This window comes from Muscardinus avellanarius (genome assembly GCF_963383645.1).
Source record: "Muscardinus avellanarius genome assembly, chromosome: 5".
Classification (NCBI taxonomy): Eukaryota; Metazoa; Chordata; class Mammalia; order Rodentia; family Gliridae; genus Muscardinus; species Muscardinus avellanarius.
Genome location: NC_137790.1, coordinates 76,085,771 through 76,094,714, shown reverse-complemented (window position 1 = coordinate 76,094,714; position 8,944 = coordinate 76,085,771). Strand labels below are relative to the sequence as shown.

Sequence of the window (8,944 nt, the reverse complement as noted above, 5' to 3'; positions counted from 1 at the left end):
CAGTACCAAAAAAAAAAAAAAAAAAAAAAAAAAAACTCTGACTGTGATGGCCTGGGCTGGAGGCCAGCCTCATTGCTGGCCCGTGCAGGCAAGTCACCTAAAGTTTCTGGGCTTTGGTCTCCTCATCTCTAAGCAGGACAATGCATCACCTGCCCATAGGGCTGTGGTAAAGATTTGGAGTAGGCATGCAGAGCTCAGAGCACCACTTGGACTTTGTTGGTGTTCACTATCATTCCCGAAATCTCAGTGGAGAGAAATGGCCCAGCCCTATCCGACCTGACTGGGCCTCCTCACCTTTGCGTAGGTGGCAGAAACCCTTGCCAGGTACTGCTGGACCAGCAGTAACTGTCATCTGGGAGACACTGAAAAGCTGAATCTGAGCCTCAGCCCAAATCTCCTGAGCAGAATTTTTATTTTAGCAAGTTCCCTGGGAATTCAGGCAAATGTCAATGGTGGAGGAGCCCTAGAACAGGCCTCTGGAATGGAAGCCCAAGGCCTTTCTATGTGAAGAGGCTTGGCTCCTCTGTAGCTGGAACCCTCTGCCAGCTGGAGATGCCTGGCTCCAGGGCCTGTCTGCCCAGACTTCTGCTTTTTGCAGGACTTGGGGTTTGGATATCACTTCTTTTTCCCTGTTGCTTTTTTTTTAAGGTCTGACAGGTGGGGGCACCCAGGAGACCCTGGCCCCACACTAGGGTTACTGGAAACAGGAGTTGGTAGTATATATTCTTTCTTTCCTCCCCCCTTCTCCTCCTCCTTTTTCTCCTCTTCCTTCTCCTCCTCTTTTTCTTCCTCCTCCTTTTTCTTTTTGTAGGACTGGGTATTGAACCCAGGGGCATTCTACCTTCGAGGTATACTCCCAACCCTGTTTTTATTTATTTATTTATTTATTTATTTATTTATTTATTTTTATTTGGTGGTACTGGGGTTCTTGGAAGGCCTTCTACCTCCGGACTACACTCCCAGACCTATTTTTATATTTTTTTATTTGGAAACAGGGTCTCTTAAGCCAGCGCGGCTGGCTTCAAACCGGCGTGATCCTCCTGTCTCCACCTCCCAAGTGCGGGGATTACAAGCGTGCACCACCACTCCTGGTGTATTTATTTATTTTTGAAACAGGATCTCACTGGGTTATGGAGGACCTCACTAAGTTGCTGAGGCTGTCCTCAAACCTGAGATTCTCCTGTCTCAGCCTCCCAAGGACTGGGATCATTAGCATGCATCACCATGCCTGGCCTGGCGGTGCATTTTGGATGGAAATTTCAGATTTGCCCCCTATGTGACCCCCTGAAAATCTCTGTGGCCCCCAGAAAGCTAGCAGCAGCTTCCCAATAGCCATCCAGAGACCATCTTGCCCTGCCAGAGACAATCATGAGACTGCCTTGGGGATGACTAACCCTCAGCACCAGATTCTGAGAAGCTAAGATCAGGTAAAACCCTCAGTGAGGCGAGGAACAGTCATCTGTTAATTCTCTCAAGTAGCATTTTTGTTATAGTGACAGTACTTAACTGGCCCAAATGATTTCATTTGTTCTAGAAGTCAGGAAAGCCTTTGTATTGCCACTAAATATTTGCATGACCTTAAGCAAGTCACTTTCCACCTCTGGGCTCTTGTGGAATTCAATGGAAAATGAGGGAAGCTCTCTAAGGTCTCCCCTCTCTGCTCAAGGGGAAGAATAAAGAATAAAGGTGCCTAAGTCAGTAAATGGAAGCCAAATTAAAAAGGTTCTGAACATGGCCTGGTAGCTAAGGCCTATAATCCCAGTACTTGAGAGGCTGAGAGAAGAAGATTGCAGGTTCAAGGTCAGCCTCAGCAAGTAGAGAAACTCAAATCAATCTAGCCAGATCCTGTTTCTAAATAAATAAAATCAGGCTAGGGGTATAGCTTGAAGATAGAACCCTCTGGGTTCATTTCCCAGTACCAATTTTTTTTTTTTTTTAAGGTGGTACTGGAATTCCTGGAAACCTTTCTACCTCCGGGCTACACTCCCAGACCTATTTTATACTTTTTTTTTTTTTGGAAACAGGGTAAGCCAGCGTGACTGGCTTCAAACCTGTGCGATCCTCCTGTCTCCGCCTCCCAAGCGCAGAGATTACAAAGCAGTGTGCTACCGTGCCGCTCCAAAATTTTTTTTAATTAAATAAGAAATTTTTAAAATTCAGGGATGTAGCTTGGAGGTAGAATGTCCCTGGATTCAAGCCTCAGTATCACACACACAAGCAGGAGGAGAAGGAGAAAGAGGAAGAAGAGGAGGAGGAGGAGGAGGAGGAGGAGGAGGAGGAGGAGGAGGAGGAGAGGAGGAGCCAGACATGGTGGCACACTCTGGTAATCCCAGTACTTGGGAGGCTTAGACAGGAAGACTGCAGGTTCACGACCAGACTCAGCTATTCAGCGACTCTCTGCAACTTAGTGAGAACCTGTTTTAAAATAAGAAATAAAAAGTCGGGCTAGGGCCGGGCGTGATGGCGCACGCTTGAAATCCCAGCATTTGGGAGGCTGAGATAGGAGGATCGCGGTTTGCGGACAGCCTCAGCTACTTAGTGAAACCCTCTGCAACTCAGTGAGACCCTGTTTCAAAATAAAGAATAAAAAATAGGGCTGGGGGTGTAGCTCAGAGGTAGAATGCCCCTGGGTTCCATCCCCAGACCCGCAAAAAGCAAACAAACAAACAGACAGACAAACAAACAAACAGGTGCGGGAGTATAGCTTAGAGGTAGAATGCCCTTGGGTTCAATCCCCAGTACCACAAAAATAAAATAAAATAATGTATGTGGCTTGTATTATACATCTGCTGAATACTGCTCTAGAGCTATTCAACGTCTGAAAGAGAGGAAGGCTAGAGCTAGAGTTTAGTTTATCCTTGAATAGTTATACGGGAACCACTTTCAAATTTAACTATAAAGGAAAGAATCTCCTAAAAAAAAATATATATATATATATGGAATAATCCTACAGATTTTTTTTTCCTGACACTGGGGATTAAACCCAGCGTCATCTACCTTTAAGCTATACCTTGCAGTACTGGGGATGGAACCCAGGGGCATTCCATCTCTGAGCTACATCCCCAGCCCTATCTTTTATTCTGTGTGTGTGTGTGTGTGTGTGTGTGTGTGTGTGTGTGTGTGTGTGGTACTCTGGTTCCTGGAAGCTCTTCTACCTCTGGCTACACTACCATGGGCTACACTCCCAGACCTATTTTATACTTTTTTATTTGGAAACAGGGTCTCTTAATCCAGAGCGGCTGGCTTTGAACCTGCGCGAACCTCCTGTCTCCGCCTCCCAAGGGCGGGGATTACAAGCGTGCATCACCACGCCCGTCCTATCTTTTAGTCTTTATTTTGAAAGAGTCTCACTGAGTGGCAAAGGGCCTCACTAAGTAGCTGGGGCTGTCCACGAACCACGATCCTCCTGTCTCAGCCTCCCAAATGCTGGGATTACAAGTGTGCGCCACCATGCCCAGCAATGTATCTATTATTTATTTAGTGTGATGCTGGGGATTAAACCCAGAGGCATGTTACTTCCAATAAGACTATTTCCCAGCCCTGTTTTATTTTATTTGGAAACAGGGTCTTGCTAGGTTGCTGAGAGCCTTGCTGAATTGCTGAGGCTGACTTCAATCCTGCGATCCTCCTTTCTCAACCTTTTAAGTACTACCACTATTGTTTTTGTTTTTGTTGTTAGTGTTGTTGATACTGTGATTGAATCCAGAGGCATTCTGCCTCTAAGCTACACTCCCAACTCTTTAGTTTTTGTTTTTGAAACAGGGTCTTGCTATGTTGCTGAGGCTGGTCTTGAACCTCCAATCCACCTGTCTCAGCTTTTTTTTTTTTCTTTTTTTCTTTTTTGGTACTGGGGATGGAACCTAGAGGCATTCTACCTCTGAGCTACACCCCCAGCCCAATTTTTCCTCTAAATTAATTAATTAATTAATTATGGAACTGGGAATGGAATCCAGGGGCATTGTACCTCCCAGTTACACCCCCAGCCCTCTTTTTTAGTCTTTTTAAGTAGCCGAGGCTGTCCCCGATCCGCAATCCTCTGGTCTCAGACTCCTGAATGCTGGGATTACAAGCATGCACCACGACACACAGCTCATCCAGATTATTTATTTATTTATTTATTTATTTATTTATTTATTTGTGGTACTGGGGTTCCTGGAAACCCTTCTACTTCTGGGCTACACTCCCAGAACTACTTTTTATATTTTTATTTGGAAACAGTCTCCTAAACCAGCGCGATCCTCCTGTCTCCGCCTCCCAAGCGCGGGGATTACAAGCATGCGCCACCACGCCCAGCTATTTTTATTTTTTAAACAGAAATGTTTAATGCAAGCCGGGCGTGGTGGCCCACGTTTATAATCCCAGCATTTGGGAGGCTGAGACCGGAGGATCGCGATTTGCGGACAGCCTCAGCTACTTAGTGAGGCCCTCCGCAACTCAGTGAGACCCTGTTTCAAAATAAAGAATAAAAAATAGAGCCCGGCGTGGTGGCGCACGCTTGTAATCCCCGCGCTTGGGAGGCAGAGACAGGAGGATCGTGCAGGTTCGAAGCCAGCCGCGCGCGCTGGCTTAGGAGACCCTGTTTCCAAATAAAAACCTATAAAAAATAGGTCTGGGAGTGTAGCCCAGAGGTAAAAGGGCTTCCAGGAACCCCAGTACCACCACCAAAAAAAAAAAAAAAAGAATAAAAAATAGAGCAGGAAGTGTAGCTCAGAGGTCGAACGCCCCTGGGTTCCATCCCCAGAACCACGCACACACAAAGAAAGAAAGAAAGAAAGAAAGAAAGAAAGAAAGAAAGAAAGAAAGAAAGAAAGAAAGGGAGAAATGTTTAATGCAATGCTGGTCGTGGTGGTGCACGCTTGTAATCCCCGCACTTGGGAGGCTGAGACTGGAGGATCGCACAGGTTCGAATCCAGCCTCTGCTATTTAGTGAGGCTCTCAGCTACTTAGTGAGATCCTGTTTCCAAATAAAATATAAAATAGGTCTGGGAGAATAGCCTAGAGGTAGAAAACTTCTGGGTTCCACCCCCAGTACCACCACAAAAAAAAAAAAAAAGAGAAAGAAATGTTTACTGAATTTGTAGAGATGGAAGGAATACAACAGAATTAAAATTTTATAATATACATTAGACATTTATGTTTAAAGATGTTTCTTTCTTTCTTTTTTTTTTTTTTTTTTTTTTTTTTTTTGGTGGTACTGGGGTGGAACCCAGGGACTTTTCTACTTTGGGGCTAGGCTACACTCCCAGACCTATTTTATACTTTATTTGGAAACAGGGTCTCACTAAGTTGCTGAAAGCCTCACTAAGTAGCTGAGGCTGGCTTCGAACCTGTGTGATCCTCCTGTCTCAGCCTCCCAAGCGCGGGGATTACAGGTGTGCCCCCCCCCACACCCACTGATGTTTCTTTTTAAAAGGTATTTCTCTATTTCATCTTCCTCAGAGCAATAAACAGTAGGTACTCACTCTCACAGATAAACTGTTTCATTGTGTTGGAAAGTAATTTTGTTTTGACATTCCATATCATCATTTGCATTGTTTCACAGTAAAATTTATTTCCTTCAAATGAGAAGAGCATTGGATTAGAGCCAATAGAGGTCAGACTCCTGTGAATGAGCGCCCAAGGACAAGGGTTTTTATTACTGCATGCCCACTGGCACAAACCTCCTATTTATTCATATTATTAGATAGCAATAAAAGAAATGAAGGCTACTATAATGAAAAAGGAATTCAGGAATGAGGTCATTAAATATAATTAAGTACATTTTAAATATAAATAGCATTTATTTCCTGATTAGTATCAGTTACATAAACTGTCTATCCGGAATTCTGGTCTTAGAGAAAAAGGTCAGAGACAAGTACAAGGAAGGTGCTTCATGTTATCAGGTCCATTTTTAAAAACAAATGAAATCCTTTAGGAAAAAGTCTTAGTCTCTTTCTTTCTTCCTTTCTTTCTTTCTTTCTTTCTTTCTTTCTTTCTTTCTTTTTTCTTTTTTTTTTTTTGCAGTACTGGGGATGGAACCCAGAGGCATTCTACCTCTGAGCTACACCCCCAGCCCAATTTTTTATTCTTTATTTTGAAATAGGGTCTCACTACGTTGCAGATGGTCTCACTAAGTAGCTGAGGCTGTCTGCGAACTGCGATCCTCCTATCTCAGCCTCCCAAATGCTGGGATTACCAGCGTGTGCCACCATGCCTGGTTTAGTCTTTCTCTCTCTCTCTCTCTCTCTCTCTCTCTCTCTCTCTCTCTCTCTCTCTCTCTCTTTCTTTCTTTCTCTCTTTCTCTCTTTCTTTCTTTCTTTTTTATGGTACTGGGGGTGGAGCCCAGAAGCTTTTCTACCTCCAGGCTATACTCCCAGACCTATTTTATATTTTATTTGGAAACAAGTTCTCACTAAGTTGCTGAGAGCCTCACTGAGTAGCTGAGGCTGGCTTCGAACCTGCCTGATCCTCCTGTCTCAGCCTCCCAAGATTGGGAATTACAAGCGTGCGCCACCACACCCAACAATCTTCCTTTTTATGGATGATTTCTGTTGATTTTTTTTTTTTGGTAATCTTTTAGTGTCTGCACCCTTGAAATTTACATTGCTTTCATCTTCATCATTAGATTTAGGTTCAACTTTTCAAGACCAATACCACCAACAAAAGTTCTTGTAATCCCAGTACTTGAAAGGCTGAGACAGGAGGACCGAGGTTCTTAGGCAGCCTCAGCTTCTTAGTGAGGGCTTCTGCAATGTAGTGAGACTTTGTATCAAAATAAAGAATAAAAACTAAGGGTAGGGGTGTAGCTCAGATGTATAATGCCCCTGAGTTCCATCCCCAGTCCTGCCAAAAATAAAAGGATGGGAGTGTAGCCATGATAGCACACACGTGTAATCCCAGTACTCGGGAGGCTGAGACAGGAAGAATCACAGGATTGCGGCCAGCCTCAGCTACTTAGTGAGGCCCTCTGCGACTCAGTGAGACCCTGTTTCAAAATAAAGACTAAGAAATAGGTCTGGGGGTGTAGCTCAGAGGTAGAACACCCCTGGGTTCCATCCCCAGTGCCACAAAAAGGGGGGGGGTCAGATGATATACATATGGCTCCAGGAATTTTTTTTGTAGACTCCGAGCAGAACTGTAATGACGACACAGTGCATGCACACCACTGTCCCCAGCTTGAGCTCCTAAACTTTGGGGGCTCAGGAAAGATGGTGGCTGCGCCCCAGCTTGGGGCTTCATGATCCCAGCCCAACTGAACCGGCTAAGCCTCTGAAAAGCCCAACCCAGCCTGAAACCCCACCCTGCCAGGCCCACACCCTTATTTTTAAATTTTTGAGTTAACTTAGAGTTTGCTAAATTGCCTAGTGTGTCGTTACATTTCTGAAGATGGCCTCTAACCTACAATCCTCCTGTCTCAGACTCCCTTGTACTAGGACTACAGGTGTGTACCACCACGCCCAGCTGATCTTGGCCTTGAACTCCTGGAATCGAGTGATTGTCCCGCCTCCGCTTCCTGAGTAGTTGTGACAGCAGGTATAAAACACCATGCCGGACTCTGCAGAGTCTAATGCAAGTTACAGATGTTGCCTGTGCTTCCTCAAAACGTCATTGTTTGAATGTGTAACCTATCGTTCTGTCTTTGGAGCATGACTCGGTGCTTGTTTTAAGCCCCGTTGGTGAACACGCAAGTCTAGGTCTCTGCGTATGAGGATAATTCTACAGGTCCTGCTTTAATCACCTGGCAGAAAAATAAGGACCTGAAGTCAAGAGACACATTAATCCTGAGAAAAGTGTTGCAATATTTTTTTCTGATACAGTGAATTTTTTCCCCATGGGACACAAAGCAATGGTATATGGCTTTCAGAAAGACTGTAAGAGTATCAGAGGGCTAGCGAGGCTCTCAGGAAGGAAGGCTCCCATCAACCCATGCCTCTGTGAATCAGCCTCCCACGAAATCCCCTGCAGAGGCCCTGCAGTCCTCACTGGTGGCATTTGGTAAACTGGATATTGCCTTCTTGGGTTTTTTTGGTACTGCAGACTAAACCCGGTGGCATTCTACCTTCAAGCTGCACCCTTAGCCCTTTTCTTTTCTTTCTTTTCTTTTCTCTTCTCTTTTCTTCTCTTCTTTTCCTCTTTCTTTCTTTCTTTCTTTCTTTCTTCCTTTCTCTTTCCCTCCCTCTTTCTTTCCTTCTTTCTTTCTTTCACCAGAACATTTTTTGTGACTAGTGGTTGAAACTCTCAAATGAACTAGACGCTGCAACAGCTGCCCTCTTGGGTTCGGGTGTTTCCTTCACGAAATCCATGCCTGAATCTGCAATATACAGTTTTTAGGTGCCTCATTCAACCAGTCCCAGTGGTTGAATTTTGTCTTTTAGCCTTGGCGCTCCAGTTACACTTTCTCTTGTGCTTGACCGGGTAGCTGCATTTGCCACAGGTAGACTTCTGAAGGTGGTAGGCCTTAGAACCACAGCAGGGCACATTGTGTGTGTCTTATTCCGGCACTTTCCTAAGGATGGCATTCCCTTCATCATCTGTCTTCTGTGGCCTAGCCCAAAGAGCCCTTGTCATTTTTTAAATTTTGAAACAGGGTCTTGCTAAGTTGCTGAGGGTTCGAGACCAGCCTTCCTCCTGTCTCAGCCTTCCAGGTGCTGGGATTACAGGTATGTGCCAACATACCCGGCTGCTTTCTTGATCTTCAGGCTGACTTCCAGTGGGCTGGGAGACGTAGCCTCAGTGCCCCTCCTTCATGTACACGTCCAACTCTTTCTCTGCCTGGGTGCCTGCCTGGGCCTGGGAACCAACATGGCAGTCAGAGGATGGAAGGACAAGAGAAGGAGTCATTGGCTCATGCCTCGGCTCTGGGACACCTGTGGTCTCTCAGCTGCAGCCCCATGCCAACCTGCAGCCCAGCAGGTCCCAAGTGGCCCCTTCTCCCAAGTTCTGCCAGTGAGGACTCTGCTGACTC

General features: G+C 45.3%; 1 pseudogene across 1 annotated transcript; it reads right to left on the bottom strand.

Annotated features, from left to right (window-relative positions):
- Positions 1-8,201: 8,201 nt before the first annotated feature.
- LOC308263530 (large ribosomal subunit protein eL37-like) lies at positions 8,202-8,510 on the bottom strand (annotated as a pseudogene). The gene has a single exon. The product of its transcript is annotated as a large ribosomal subunit protein eL37-like (transcript).
- Between the last annotated feature and the right edge of the window lie 434 nt (positions 8,511-8,944).